The following is a 15,243-nucleotide window of genomic DNA, read 5'->3' as shown; positions in this document are numbered from 1 at the left end:
CTTTACTAGCTTAGGAGAGAAATCACCAACGCTGCAAAGCAAATGAATAAAAAGATTTTTTTTAAAAATTTGAATATTAAGAATGGGCCGAAGTCCTTGCCTGTGGAGTGAGAGTGCCTGCGATGCAAACAAAAGCTAACCTCCTATTACATTTTGCGTCTTACATATTGGTACCCTATCAAATCCCATAGGGTAATAGTTTTGCAGTCTCCAAAATGCTGCAGAAACTCTGGGGACAAAGGTACAATTGCATGATATTGTATTACCCCAAATTGAAGACATTGTGGCCATAAATATTCCTTAGGCTAGATACAACGCTCCAGCTACAATCGAGCAGGTAGGACAGATTGGCCCTCCTGGAGTTGTCGGACAGGTAGAGGCAAACTGAACTAGGCAGCAAAATGGAGAACATGAAGGGCATGTAGAAGGTACAGTTTGACTTACTGGCAGAACCTGTGCACATAAGAAATGCCGCCTAGCTGTGGACCAGGAGCTAAGCAAACCAACCCTCCTATTCCAGAGAGGTCTTTATGGCTCTGTGGCCTGTATATGTAGAAAAACACTTGTACGTAAACTAAAGTTACTATCAAATAACAGGGCTAATGAAAAGAGGGGAGGGGAGTGGTCATGTGCATCAAAACTATCTAGAAAATGTGGGTTTCTTTTGAGTATATGAACAAACTGGGAATGCCAGATCAGAAGGTCCAGTCAGGTGAGCCAGCGTACCAACATGGGCGTTTGCGAAAGACATTAATACACAGATATGTTGCTAACCTCAATGAGTTTATACTAACAGAATATGAAGAGAATTGAAATCTTGAGTTTGTAATGGCGGGGGGAAGGAAATATTTTTATTTCCTTCTCTTTCCGTTATGTGGTCACTATACAGCATACATTCATTTTCCTTCAGTTTAAAAACATTTAAATAAAGATTCTAAACAAAAAAAGAATCTTCTTGATATGAACCTGCACGCATTCGCCCATAGCTGTCTTTTTCCTTGTGCTGCACGTGGCACTAAACATCACATCACCAACCCTTCATTATATCGCTATCAACTACATTCCATTATCATCGATGTTTTATCTCTGTGCAACTTTCCTTGCTCTTTGCCTCATGAATGCACTCAGATTATCATTTCAACGCTGTGCTTCCTGCATCTCGCTTTACAAAATCCTAGGAAGTTATGAATATGCAAATATTTCTAACCAATTGCCCTACAGGAAACAATACAGAAAAGAGTAGCAAGGCATATAGCACATAAGACACGCAGGAAGTGATGTGTGAGGGGGCGATCTACGCAGCACCATCACGAGTATTTGTGGTTTGTTACTCAGGCAAGCTTCTTGTTTTGACACTGCTGGGATGAAAACTACTAATAGGATGGCTTGGAAATCAGTCCAGGACCGGGGTGAGACAATATTCGCACCTCATGGACCTAAACTAGCGCATACAAAACTTAATAAATCCGACTTCAAGCACACTGACGCTAATGTTTTACTTTCTGCGATTGTGAACTCATTCAGTTGTTGAAAACGACCTGCTCTGACCATCACAAACCTATTTATTGGCCTGCTCGACCATTAACCGGACTGTGTTTGATCGACATACACATTTTCTAATAGTAGGGGAAAATGAAAGTGAGTCTGCATGAGTTCTGAGACTCCACATCGAGATAACCCGCCATCAGCGGAATTAAATACCCGAACTTTATGTAAGAGAAAAGTCAGATTACACGGCTTGTTCCAAGTAACAAGGAGGGCAAGCAAAGAACACCGCATCAGAGAGCCAGACAAGATTAGCACCCTCTAATACGTCTTCCTGGAATAGCAACAACCGGCAAGGGTGAGATTAAACAAGTATATAACAGGTTATTTACAACAACCACACCTGCCACACGGTTAACATGATGAACACAGGGCTCTTTCTGACGCTTTCGGAAGACACCATCAGACTACCAGGATTATAACTTTGTCACCTACCCCTTAATTTTACGTTCAGAAATTAAGATTTCAAAAAAACAGTCTGGGCGTTCTTTCTGATGAGCACGTTGGTGTTCCTCTAAAGAGTGGTCATCAGATGGAGAAAGATTTTCCAAAATATTCTCATGGGTTTGGTAGCGCTGTGCTGATGTGCATTTTATGATATATATATATATATATATATATACATACACACACACACACATATATACACATACAACACACATATATTTTTAACGTAAAGTACTATTTTATTACTATACACATAAGGGAAGAGGTGTGGCGTCGCGGCCAGGCCGACTGACTCCGTAATCTGGGGATCACAGTTCGATCCCCGGCGCCGGTGGCAGATTAGCCCAGCACCATGTGACTCTGGGCAATAGCTTGCTTAATCTTCCCGACGGCCCCCAGCGCCTAGAGACCCTTATGGGTGATTGTTCGCGCTTTACAAATGTGGATTATTACACACATCCAACACCAGCCGCACATGGCCAATGGCGAGGAGATGGCCACACGGGCTGAAGTTTTTTTTTAAAGGAGAGGCTGGCCGCGCGGTCCCCCTCCCAAGTTTCTTTAGGCCACGGGAACCCCCTCCTGCATGGCTTTTTGCTTATTTTAATTAAAGGGGGGAGGGAGGCTGCATGGCCTCCCTCCCCAAGCCTCGTTAGGCCATGGAGACCCAATCCCCCAGGGTCGTACATATAAGTTAAAAGGGTTGGGGTTCCCTCATCCTGATACTCTTAGGCCTTGGGGACACCATTCCACGGTGCCTTTTTTTCTTTTTAAACTAAAGGGAAGGGAGGGCCGTCTGGCCCCCACCCGAGCCTTATAAGGTCACGGGGACCTTATACCCCAGGACATTTTTTTTTAAATTAAAGGGGATGGGACTGCACGGACCCCTCCCCGATCCTCTTAAGGCCTTCGAAACCCCATGGCCTTTTTGTTTTTTATTAAAGAGGAGGGGGGTCACGTGGCTGCCCTCCCCGAGCCTCTTTAGGCCCAGGGGACCCAATCCCCCAGGGCCGAACATATAAGTTAAAAGGGATGAGGGTTCCCATCCTGAGCGTCTTTCGGCTCCGGGAAGCCCATCGTCCAGGTCCTTACATACATGTTAAAAGGGGTGGGGGGGGCTAAATTACAGGGATTTGGGTCCCAGGAGTGGATTCCCTGAGGCCTTTAAAGGGTATGGGAGGGGGGGCTGCATTTTTCCCAATGCTGTGGGAGTCCCGCAGGATCGAGGCATTTTTTGCCGATTTTCTTTCTCTTTGGCCCGGGGGGAGGGGGGTCACCTCTGGGTCCCCCATGGGGCATAGGGGGTCAGGGTATCCCCATCCTGCCCCCTTATATTATTAGTTTCTTTTTTGCCTGACAGGGGACTAAATCTCTAAACCCTCTAATGGCTGCCAGCAATATTGTTCTCATGTTGCTGCAAGCCAATCATAGTCTGACTCCCGTGGAGGCGAGAAGGCCCAAGGGAAATAAAGCTCCCTGGGCCCATCAGAACACGCTGTTTTTAAATTGGCGCTTCTGCAAGAGTCTCTCAATCTCACGCAGACCCAACTGTCCAAATGTACAACTATATATCAACCTTGATTTAAAAAAAAACTGTTTTACAGATTTACACCAAATCACAAAAGCACAAACTGTGCACCAAGGCCTGCTTGCTGCCTAAATTGGTGTAATTCAGTTCAGAAGTTTTTGATGTAGACTTGTCTAACAAAAAAGTATATTTTCCGTTTGGGTCCCCTCCTTTTCTCTCTATCCCCGCTTGACGGAACATCCAGAAACATTCCATGCACAAACTAGACAAAAAGTAGCACCTTTTTGGAAAGTTTTGTGGCGATTCATCAGATGGTGCCAAAGTTATTAGCAACCGATAAAACGCTTTTCCTAGGTGTAGGAAGCTGGCTCTTTATATAGTATACTAAAAGAGGTATACTGTGCACAGAGTCCAGGTATTCCTAGTGGACAGAAGCTTGCTCTAGCAATCCCAAGGTGTTCTCTTAGGGGGTAGTGTGGTCAAGCAGCCTTAGACTTATCAGAGAGGTGTGCTAGACATCTGCAATACACACGCAGTCAATAAATGATCCACACATCTCAATAAGGACATCCACATCAATTTATAAAAATAACTTATCTTTTTATATAACTGGACGCACCAAGATCAACAAAATCAGTTAAGTCATTTCGAGTAATTAATTTTCAAAGTTTTAAAAATAAACAGTGCAGTTTCTGAAGCGGTAATGTTATCCTATTGAGGAAAGGCATACACTGCACACAGGTACTTCACAGCCACTAATGGGACCAATTTCCTGGACTTAAGGTAAGTAAGGGGCAAGGTCCAAGGCAGCACCAACAGGTCACCTCGGGCAGCACGGAGGCGAACGGGTGCAGAGGTGCTTTTCAGTGTTGGGTACCCAATGTTATCCTATCGGTGGAAAAACATGTACTGCATTCAGGCACTTCATGGTGGCTTACAGGACCAGTCTTCTGGATTTACGGTGAGTATGGGGCAAGGTCTAAAGCCACACCAAAAGGTCACCTCGGGAGGCTCAGGGGTGTACGGGTGAAGGGGTGTGTTACAGCATCCGGTGCCCAATGTTAGTTAATGGGGATGGTCCGGTCGGATAGAGGCTGCCGATTTGGACTGGGAAACAAGTCAGGCTGAACCAACCAGGGGGCTCCGGTCTTACGATGATCGGGGATGTGGGGGACACCTTTGGTTCACTTCCACTCGGACCAGAGGCGACGGGTGCAGGGGGGTTTTGAGGCATCGGGTTTTTCACAGCTGTGTCACTCGCGGACAGGAGGGGTGCACACAGGCAGCATTGAGGAGTTCCCTCCTGGCAAACCCAAGGTGGGCTTCTTCTCTGGAGGGCTAGGGGACCACACTGGCGCTGTTGGCCCACTTCATGTTCGGGCATAGAGCGACGAGTGCAGTGGTGTTGACCGGTGCCGGGTTTACGCAGTCCTAGAGTCCTCACAATTCTTTCTTTGGTACCTGCAGGGTACAGGGAAGCAGCTCTGCAGCTCCATGAGAGTTCCGGTGTCTTGGCGGAAGCCCTGGTAGTTCTCCTAGGATTTTGAAGGCACATCAGCTTACAGAATGAATGTTCAATGGAGCAACGGCGGACCACTCGTTCCGCACCTCACGTCAGTTCCAGTTAGTGAGTCAGCCGCACAAACTACCCCAACGTCAGCCGTTGCGTGATGTCACTGTACTCCAGATCAAGGAATTCTTTTTATGTTCAATGGGGGTGAGCAGCTTACAAAGTCCAGTAGTCAAAAGGTAAATGAAAAAATACTTTCTTTATTTCAGATTGTGTTAAAATCATCAAACATAGACACTCCAGCCCCGGATGGAGTGACTATGTTTGATGATTTTAACACAATCTGAAATAAATAAACTATTTTTTCATCTACCTTTTGACTACTGGACTCACCCCCATTAAACATAAAAACAGCTTCCTGGATGAGTCGACTTTTGGCGCAATAGTCAGGAACAGGTCAGAAGGGTTGGCACCAAGTCAGTTGCTTCTTTCACAGGTTTTTTTTGTAAACAGATTTTATTGAGTTTTTCAAGTATCAGCTAGGTATACAGATACATCTCTTGTATGCCAATAACTGTAAGAATCTCCAATAAACAGGGCAACACATCCCATTCCAGCAGCTCTGCTCCCCACCCCCTCCCCCGTGAGTCGGTGCATCTCTCCTATGTAAGATCAGCAATGTTACTCCCAAGTGTACTGTATCTGTAGGTCTTGGGTACCAGGAAGGGAGGGTATCCCCCGTGTCCATGGTCAGTCCTGGTCTAGTCTTGTGAGGAAGCAGGGGAGGTGTGAGGCCCCAAGTTAGCCGTTCAGGGCGTCCGGGGGACCCTCCGGGAGATCCCATCGGCGTCTCAGGCTCCAGATTGGTTAGACAGTCCACCAGTGCCCCCCACGCTCAGGCGACTTCTATTTTACCTAGGCCCCACTGCACGTCTCTCCCTTCACATACCGCACACGTAACCAGTTCTCTTCTCCACAACCCCAGTAGTGGTCCCCCGCTGCTTTCCAATGGTGAGCTATCTTGCTTTTGGTTAGGGTGTACGCTAGGTCCTGGAATCTGCTTGTGATCTTAGTCTTGGCCAGGTGGGGAAACCAGCCTAGGAGGCAGTGTCCAGGGGTGTGCAGAACCTCCCTCCCAATGCACTACCCAGTTGTTTCTAGGACTACCACCCAGTAGGCGTGAATTGTGGGGCATTCCCAGAACATGTGGAGGATGTGAGCCCCTACTACTCCAAATCTGGGACAGGCCGCAACCGGTACCCAGAAATGACGGCCTATCCGTTCGGGCGTCAAATATGATTTATGTAGCACATAATAATTTATCAGCTTAAACTGTGCATTTCTAGAGACCTAGGTGCTTGTTCCATTTCCCTGTCCCAGTCTTTTGGCTGGATAGGGGTACCCAAGTTCTCCCTCATCTAGTTCTCAGCGAATGTAGGGAGAGCTGTTGTTTCGCCCTCAGAGCTCTGTAGAGGCACAAAGCCGTTTTAATGGTACCTGTTGATAGTGATATGTATCAGCATCTCTGGGATAATGCAGGTTCTATGGTACCTCCCCCCCCAGTGTTTCCGTATCGCCTACGTGACCGCCCTTATGGAGCAGGAATGCTTCTTCCACAGTTCTTGCCTTTCGTGGCTCTTCAGTCCTTTTTTTTTATTTTAATGTTTTTTTTTCAAGTCCGCAGGATCCAATTTCCTGGTGCAAGGGGCTTCCCTAAATACTAGATTTAGAGGTGTTCAGGAGGCTAGGGTCGTAGCCAATGGCCAACTTATCCCTGGCGTCACTACACCTCCTATATGACCACCTACCATGGGAAAGTGTGCATAACCCTGTCCCAGAGTTCCCAAGTTTGACATCACAAAGATGGCAGATTTCTGATTTTCGTATTCACTTCAGGTAGCCCACCTTAGGGGTGGAACTAGCCTTAAGGTGAACACACCTCACTGACCACTAATTTCCCCCCCTGTCCAGACATCAAATGGGCCCTGGACAGAGGGGGACGGCATCCTCTCATGAGACGGAAGCCAGATTTGCACACCAAAGGCGGTGGGTTTTTGAAGCTCCCTGCCTTGGAATGCTAATTTGCAGGTCATTCCATGGGAAGGGGTGGAAACACCCTCTGCCGGTCATGCTTGTTTTCTGACCTCCTAAGAGCAAAGGTCCTTACTCTTGGGGGTTAGAAACTAGTCTGTGGTGGCAGGGTGGCTAGGACCAGTCAGTCAGCATAATAGTAGTTGGTAGGTTTTCAGGGGGTACCTCTAAAGTGCCCTCTGGGTGCATGTATTAATAAATCCATCATTGAAATCAGTCTGGGAATATCATTATAAGGTGTTTGATACCAAACACCTTTGGTTTCAGTGAAGCCATTATGTAGCTGGGAAACCTGTCTTTCACCTGTGCCCAGCACATGTATTTAAAATGGCTTCCCTGATCCCTTGTACTGTCAGTAATTGAACTGACCCGCATAGGGACATATCTGCTCATGCATATATGTCCACACGTGTAGTGTGCTCTAAGGGGGACCTACAAATACTACACGAAGTGTTAGGGGACATGGCACACAGGAATGTGACATGTCGTGTTTTGACTTTTTTGAGCAATTTGTCGTGTAGCCTGCAGTGGCAGTCTGTATGAGATCAGTGCTGAAATCCTTAGAGTGGCACAAGATATACTGCACCTCTTAGGGACCCTCTTAAAATCCTATGCCCTAGGTACCAGACCTACCACTTATAAGGGACTTAGAGGTATCAAAGGCCTTGTCACTTGGGGATCAAATGACCAGCTGTCTTGTATTGGGGAAGAACACCGGCACTGGAGACCTGTTTAGCAGGAACCCAGTGCCCTTCAGTCACAGTTGCATTAAATAGCAGCAAAAAGTGGGGGCACTTCTGCAACAAAAACACAGTTTCCTACACCATTTATTTTATTTATATAAAGTTTCGTATAGTGCGAACAAGACCCCGAAGGGTATCGGAGCGCTTCACAGTAGAGGGGGGAGGAAACAAAGTAAGAGAACATTGAAGAGAGGGTAAGGGAGGCTAGCATGCTGAGCTAAACAAAATTGTACATAGAGGCGAGCAAAACGTTACATAATAAGGTAGGCAGAGAAACAGACAGTACAATTGTAAGGAGAGAAAAGAAGAAAAAAAAACATTTCGCAAACAGACAGGCCATGATCCAATTAAGGCAGGAACTTGTTCTTAGGATTGATTTTAGAATGTAGGGGATTCTGCGAATTTCAGGTGGGAGAGAGTTCCAGATCTTGGGAGCCGCGCCAGAGTCTCATTTTCTTTCTGCGAAACATCTGAGGTTTCCGATGTAAAAAGTTTGCACTTCTGGAAGGTCTGCCCCCTCCTGATAGTTCCAGTTTTTGAGCCAGGTATCCAGGGGTTTTGGAGTGGAGGGCTTTGTGCGTCAAACAAGCAATCTTTGAGAGATCTTAAGGTTGGGGAAATGTGCTCATTTTTTTGTGTGTCATTGATCAGTCTGGCTGCGGCATTTAATGAAGCCCTGAGTGGGGCCAAGGTATTTTTGGGGAGGCCACAGAGCGTCGCACTCCCATAGTCTAGCCTCGGTAGGACAAGTGCTCGTACCACCTGCTTGAAATCCTCTTGAGGGAGGAATGGTTTTATTCACCATGGAACAGCTGACCTAACTACTACATAGCGGGCAACTAAGTAAATGTGTGTGTGTGTGTGTGTGTATATATATATATATATATATATACATACATACATACACACATACACACATGTATATATACACACATATACACACACATACACACACGTTATGTTATAGCCATTTGTACAGCGCGCAGCTGCCCCAGCGAAGGTGCGTCCCGGCGCTGACAGCAGTTTCCAAGGAAAGTCAGGTTAGGCCTTGGGAAAAAGATGGGTTTTAATGGCCTTTCGGAAGGACAGCAGACAGTCTAAACGACGTATCTTCAAGGGGAGGGAGTTCCACAACTTAGCGGCCAGAAAACGGAAAGATCTACCCCCTGCACTAATTCGTTTCACTTGAGGAACTGTAGCCAGGATCTGCTCGGTCGAGCGCAACTGGCGGGTAGGGACATAAGGGACGAGCAGATTAGATAAGATCTCGGGCGTTGAAAGTTTTGAGATTTTGAAAGCTAGACATAAGGTCTTAAATTCTATCCTTTAGGAAATAGGAAGTCAGTGAAGGCGACGTAGGGCGCCCGACCCGGAGCCGTTCTTGGAAGACCAAGCAAGACTCGCGCGGCTGTATTCTGGACACGTTGAAGGCGGTTCAGTTCCGCTTTATTGGCACCTAGCAGCAGGGAATTAGCATAGTCGAGTCTTGATAAGATGGTAGCCTGGACTATTAGTTGACGTGTAGCCGAGTCAAAAAACCCTAGAATAGGCCTCAGACCCCGTAGGAGACCAAAGCAGGTGCCCACGATTTTCTTGGTGTGATCTTGAAAACCCAGAGTAGAGTCAAGCCAAAACCCTAGGTTCTTTACCACCAGCTTAGGGGTTGGGGCAATGCCCAGAGATGAGGGCCACCACTGTGTATTCCAGAGCCCCTTGTCCTTCCCCACCAGCAGCACCTCAGATTTATTGGCGTTAAGCTGGAGACAGTTCTTCTTCATCCAGCCTGCAACCGCATCGAGACCATTCCGGAACTGGGTAGCATCTCTGGCATGATCATCCGAGAGAGCAACCACCATCTCGGTATCGTCAGCATAAGAGACCATGGTCAAACCATGGTCTCGAGCGACTTCTGCCAAGGGTTGGACATAGAGGTTGAACATAACCGGACTTAAGGCCGAGCCCTGGGGAACCCCCTGCTTGATGAGCTGGACGGAAGAAGCAAAAGGGGGGGCAAAGACCTGAAATGATCTATCGGACAGAAAAGAGCGAAACCATTCCAGTGCCAAGTCTTCTACCCCTGCTTCTTCTAGACGGCGCAGTAGGATCTGGTGGGAGACCATGTCAAACGCGGCGCTCAGGTCAAGCAATATGAGAGCAGCCGTTTGACCTTCATCCAGAATGGTCCGCAGATGTTCACTCACTGCTAAGAGCGCTGTTTCGGTACTATGACCAGGGCGAAAACCATTCTGGGAAAGGTCTAGGATCTTATTATTATTCAAAAAGTCCGAAAGGCCTTTATTGACCTGGGCCTCCGCAACTTTAGCAACCCTGGGCAAAAGAGAAATTGGTCGAAAGTTCTCCGGCTTGATGGGGTCCAGTGACGTTTTTTTTTTAGAAGGGGGATCACCTTGGCCTGCTTCCAAGCCGAAGGGACCATTGCCTTGCTGAAGGAGGAATTAATAGTCTGCCGTAAAGGTGTGAGAAGTATGGATAGGCAGCCTCTGAATTTGGTCGGCCTCATAGGGTCATGAGGGGAGCCCGATTTGACCTTGATGCTCAAGGCAAGAAACATGTCCTGGGAGATGGAAGGTATAACTTCCAGTGTGGTATTAGGCTTTGATATTAAAGGGCTCACCAGGTCCCTAGGGCAATTAGGGAAGGATTTATAAATAGCTTCTACTTTTTGAACAAAATAGGTGGCTAGATCCTCGCATTGTTGCTCAGATGTAATAGTTGAGGTGGGCGGATCCTTCCTCCTTTTAAAATCGCTGAGTATTTTAAAAATGCATTTCATTGGGTTTTTACTAGAAGCCATCTCATTGGCGAGATAGGCAGCTTGGGTCAAATGTATAGCTTTATGGTAACATTTGATAGCGTCCCGGTCCCGCCTTTTATCTGTGGGGTCATAGTTCTTCCTCCAGGCTCGTTCTAGCTGTTTACATGTAGTCCGCGTACCAAGGGATGGAGCCGGAGCTACGGCCCTTGGACCATTTAGCAGGAATGAGAGCGTCTAGAGCCTCATATATCCACTCACAGATTGTTTCATACGCTTGCTCCGGGTTGGTATCAAGGATAGGAGGGCAGGAAGCCAAATAGGCAAAGAGATCATCCAACTTGAGTTTGTGCCAACAGCGTTTGAAGGTAGCCCTAGAAAAGATCTGGTCGTTACCTCAACCGTAGGAAGGGTAATGGTTATAAGATGATGATCAGACATATATACATAAGACACACAGACACACACACACACACACACACACACACACACACACAGACACACACACACACACACACACAGACACACACACACACACACAGACACACACAGACACACACACACATTTCTGGAAGTAATTGACTACCTTAATATTAGCCACAAGCTATCGTTTTGCACGCTATTGATTTGAAGCTGAACAGAAGCCATAAAGCATACAAAAGTATTACTATTCCTAGCCATTGTCTTTCCAGCTCCCAGTTATGAGAACACAATATCTCATTTATTTTGGTGTCTTCTTGTATAACACTTCATATACTTTAGCTTTCCCCTGCCTGCTCAGAAAATCCCTACATCCTTTGTGTAGCAAACAGATTACCTCCATCACCGACCCACCAAAGAAAAACATCTGACCCCATCTGTGACACACTCTAAGGCCTGTAGAAGCCAACTAAGTCCTCGCACAACAGAAGACTGTCTAATGAACAGGTAACAAATTAAAATGTAAACCTGAAGAAAATAATTTCTATCAGCTTAAGATAAACGGTAGGCCCTTGTTTGCCAATAAAAGCGTGGTTAATAAAAACAGTAATGCGCTGATTTAACTGTCTAGATATTATACAAACATCTGTTGTTTTACTGGGTAGCTCACTTTGAGCAAAGTCACCAAAAGAACCCAGCGCTCGCTGCCAAATCGGACCCAAACCAAATTCACATTTTCATGAGAGCAAACTGGATGAAGGTTACGAGTGACCACCTGCTAAGGGCGAAAGTTTAATTCTATTATGTACAGAAGAAAACACTCCAACTTGATTTTACAAATGGAGAGTTTTCCCAGGAGCGGAGAGCTGAAGCGGTACTAGAGAGCTTTCCAACACACAGTTCACTTAACTGAAAGTTAAGACCCAGACTATTCTTCTGACATTCTGTAAAAACACAGACTATAGGGAGGGTTTGTGTAGTCTGCTCGTAAAAGATCCCAAACAACTTGAAATGCATTAACATTCCATTAATAGGCATTGGTGTCTATTTACATTTGTGTAAGACTGAAGTGTCGGATCTGTACCAACCAAATTTCAGACGAATGTACAGATAATTAAGCCAAACATGGTTCCAGACTAGAAATTTGTGCATACACAGTTCAGCATTTTATTGAGATTCAACCTGTGCATAAATTCCTTCGATTGTATTATGTTGTTCATAAAATTAATCAATTATTGATTTTTAATCTGTTAACTCTAACGCTTAATACCCATTGTTGACCACTAGGTTCTAGATTTTTTTGATCGTCCCACTGTATCATGGCTTTTTGTAGTTCTGTTAAATACATATTGCTTCTAGCCATCCACCATTTGACTGAAATAATCATGCCCTAGGAGATCTTTGTTCAAATATTGTATTACGTTCCATAAAGTTACTTACTTGGGCAAACTGATTGTTGGATTATGTCTCATTTGTCTTGGGTAAACTAAGATGGTAAGGGCCACATTCACGGAATTCCTGACGTATAGAGGTCCTACACAACATGCCATGAATGTCCTTACATTTACCTTCAAATAACTCCTTAGATGTTAAAAATGGGAGACATTATTTAATCTCTTTCTTGCACCTTCCTACATTCCATAAACATTATATACCTGTACCAGTACTGTTGATTATTTGCAACCACAAACCTTAAAACTCTCCCTTAGTTCTTCAGAGTACAGTAACACATATTAGAACATCGGAATGTTGAGCTCGACATTGAAAACAATAGAGTGCTCCGGGTGTTTAATGGCCGGTAGAAGCTCGAAGCATCAACATCCCAATGTTTGTTCACAGCAACAGGTGTGAACCAAAGCCTCATGGAGCCCGACGGGATTTCAACCCCCTCTGGCTCCATGAGGCCCCTGTTTTACAAATTAGAACATTCTGTCCTCTAGGGGGCGGAAGCTCCAATAGCCTTACAGTCCGACCTAGCGGGCTCTACCGGCCACTAAAGGACCGCTTCCTGCGGCAAGGGCCTTTAAAAAGGGAGCAGGCCTTTTGTGGCTGGTAGAGCCCGCTGGGTCAGGATCTAGGGCTATATTAAGCACCCTATTGCACCTCGCTTCCTTGACTGGGCATTCCTTATCCATAAGTCAGCTGACTGCCACAGTGATAGCGCTCTGAATTTTGGACATTCATCTGAATTAGTAGGGACTAGACTGTTCATGCTAACTGCCCATTGTATCAGACACATTTATTTATAACTAACTGATTACTTTATGCCACTTCTGGTGCACACTGAATCCATGCACCAAAAATCATGTTTCAACCATTGCTCTAGATTGACAGCCACCTGAAGAGTTAGATCAAAACTGAGCCACAGCTTGGTACGTTTTCTAGATTATCTTCTAGAGCACAGCCCACAATTAGATTTTCTAGACCCCTGGCACTAAGGACTTCTTAGTCAATGTGCAAACCCAAGACAGAAAACCAGCTATAACCACAACCTAATGAGCAATATTTGAATGATGTGTTTTAGTTAACAATCATTCCTATGAGAAATCACAGGAATAGTTTGTGGAATCCAAACCATCCTACATTAAGGAAAACACTGAAGCACGCTAGGAAAAACTGGATATATTTCAAAGAGATATTTTAAAACCAAAATACAATCCTAGTGCACACAATAAGAATTGTTACTACAATAAAGATAGAGAGAATGGTAGCTGCAACTTTTTCCAAAACCGTGAAGAACAAAAGATTTTCCAACATAGTTGCTGTATAACTTTATAGCAATCCCACCCTCATTCTTCTATTCACTGGGCTAATCTTAACACCAAATGGAAAGTCTACCATGTTTCAGAGATTATGTCCACAATGTTTGAACAATAAGGCTGTAAAAGTTCTATATATAATTCAAAATAAAGTAGTATTAGTCAACTACCTGAACTCTGCAATAATTTGTCGTTTTTTCATTAGAAACTCCAGAATGTCTATGCAACTTTCTCTCCAGGAACTTTAGCTAAAATGCAGGTAGACCTCATGCCAAATCAAGGTAATCTACTCTCAAACTTTCTTTCGGTGCCAGAGGAAGTCTCTCTAAAGGAACGGAAAAAATGTAAAATCAGGATCCCCAGGGGAACCCTTGTCCGCACCAAATTGTAAGGATGACAATCTCCATTATTAATCCGGTACTCAATAACATTTTGAACATCTCACATGAAGAAAGACTATTTCTTTCTGATTGGAAACAAGCCTTCCTTTCGCCAGTAAATTAGAAACCCAACGCAAACCCGGCTATATTGAATAATTTTAGACCCAATTCTCGCCTACCGTCGGCGGCTAAACCTTTTGAGAAACTGGTACACAGTCATCTATTTTACTTCATGAAATCCAATAGCCTGTCACATGACTCGCAATCTGACTTTCAACCAGGTTTTAGTATCGAATCTGCCATATTGGAGGTCATAGAACACATTAAAGAAAATTTGGAGTGTGAACGATCAGCAATGATGGTTTTGCTCCCACATGCCACCCTTTCCAGACAGATTTGGTTTGGCAAGTATCCAGAGTAAAGCTTTTTCATGGCTAAAATCTTTTCTGGAGAATAGATCACAGTTGGTTTTGGAGGACATGTGAAAAAAAGTGAGTCACACCATTGTAACCTCCAAGTTAAACTATCCTCATAGTCTCCATTTGGCCTTCCTGCTTTCTTAATTCAAAAACTCCAGATAGTAGCAAATGCAGCAGCAACATTGATCCTGAGAGTTCCTGATCGGCAATCTTTCTCACCTCATCTGAAGCACATGCATTGGCTGTCAGTAGTGAACTGCATCAAATGTAAAGACCTCAGTTTTACTTTTAGGTATTTCTCAGGTGAGGGCCCCAGCTGAGAAAGATATTTCATCCTCGCAAGCAATGTAGATTGCTTAGGTCTAACAATTTTCACCTTTGGCAGGTCCCAACATTTTTCAAGGCGAGTCAAAGGGGCAAATGTTTTGCGTATCTGACATCTAAATTGTGGGACCCTTACCGGTTAGCCTTTGTAGGACTTGTTTTGTGGCTATCTTTAAAAGAGAATTAAAAACCTTTCACTTCGATGAAGTTTTGATTCCTCTGTATTCGCTACCGTCTGGTCAGACTCTCTGGCTACTAGCATGGGACACTTCCTGTGAAGTAGGACTGCATTGTAAGAATGCTA

The 15,243-nt window shown here is 45.0% G+C and overlaps 1 protein-coding gene across 1 annotated transcript in view; it reads right to left on the bottom strand.

Moving 5' to 3' along the window:
* MMS19 (MMS19 cytosolic iron-sulfur assembly component) overlaps positions 1–15,243 on the bottom strand; it is a 498,998-nt gene that overhangs the window by 316,143 nt on the left and 167,612 nt on the right. The window lies entirely within an intron of this gene.

Source organism: Triturus cristatus, chromosome 1_2 (assembly GCF_964204655.1).
Source record: "Triturus cristatus chromosome 1_2, aTriCri1.1, whole genome shotgun sequence".
Lineage (NCBI taxonomy): Eukaryota > Metazoa > Chordata > Amphibia > Caudata > Salamandridae > Triturus > Triturus cristatus.
This window is presented reverse-complemented; position numbering and strand designations above follow the sequence as displayed.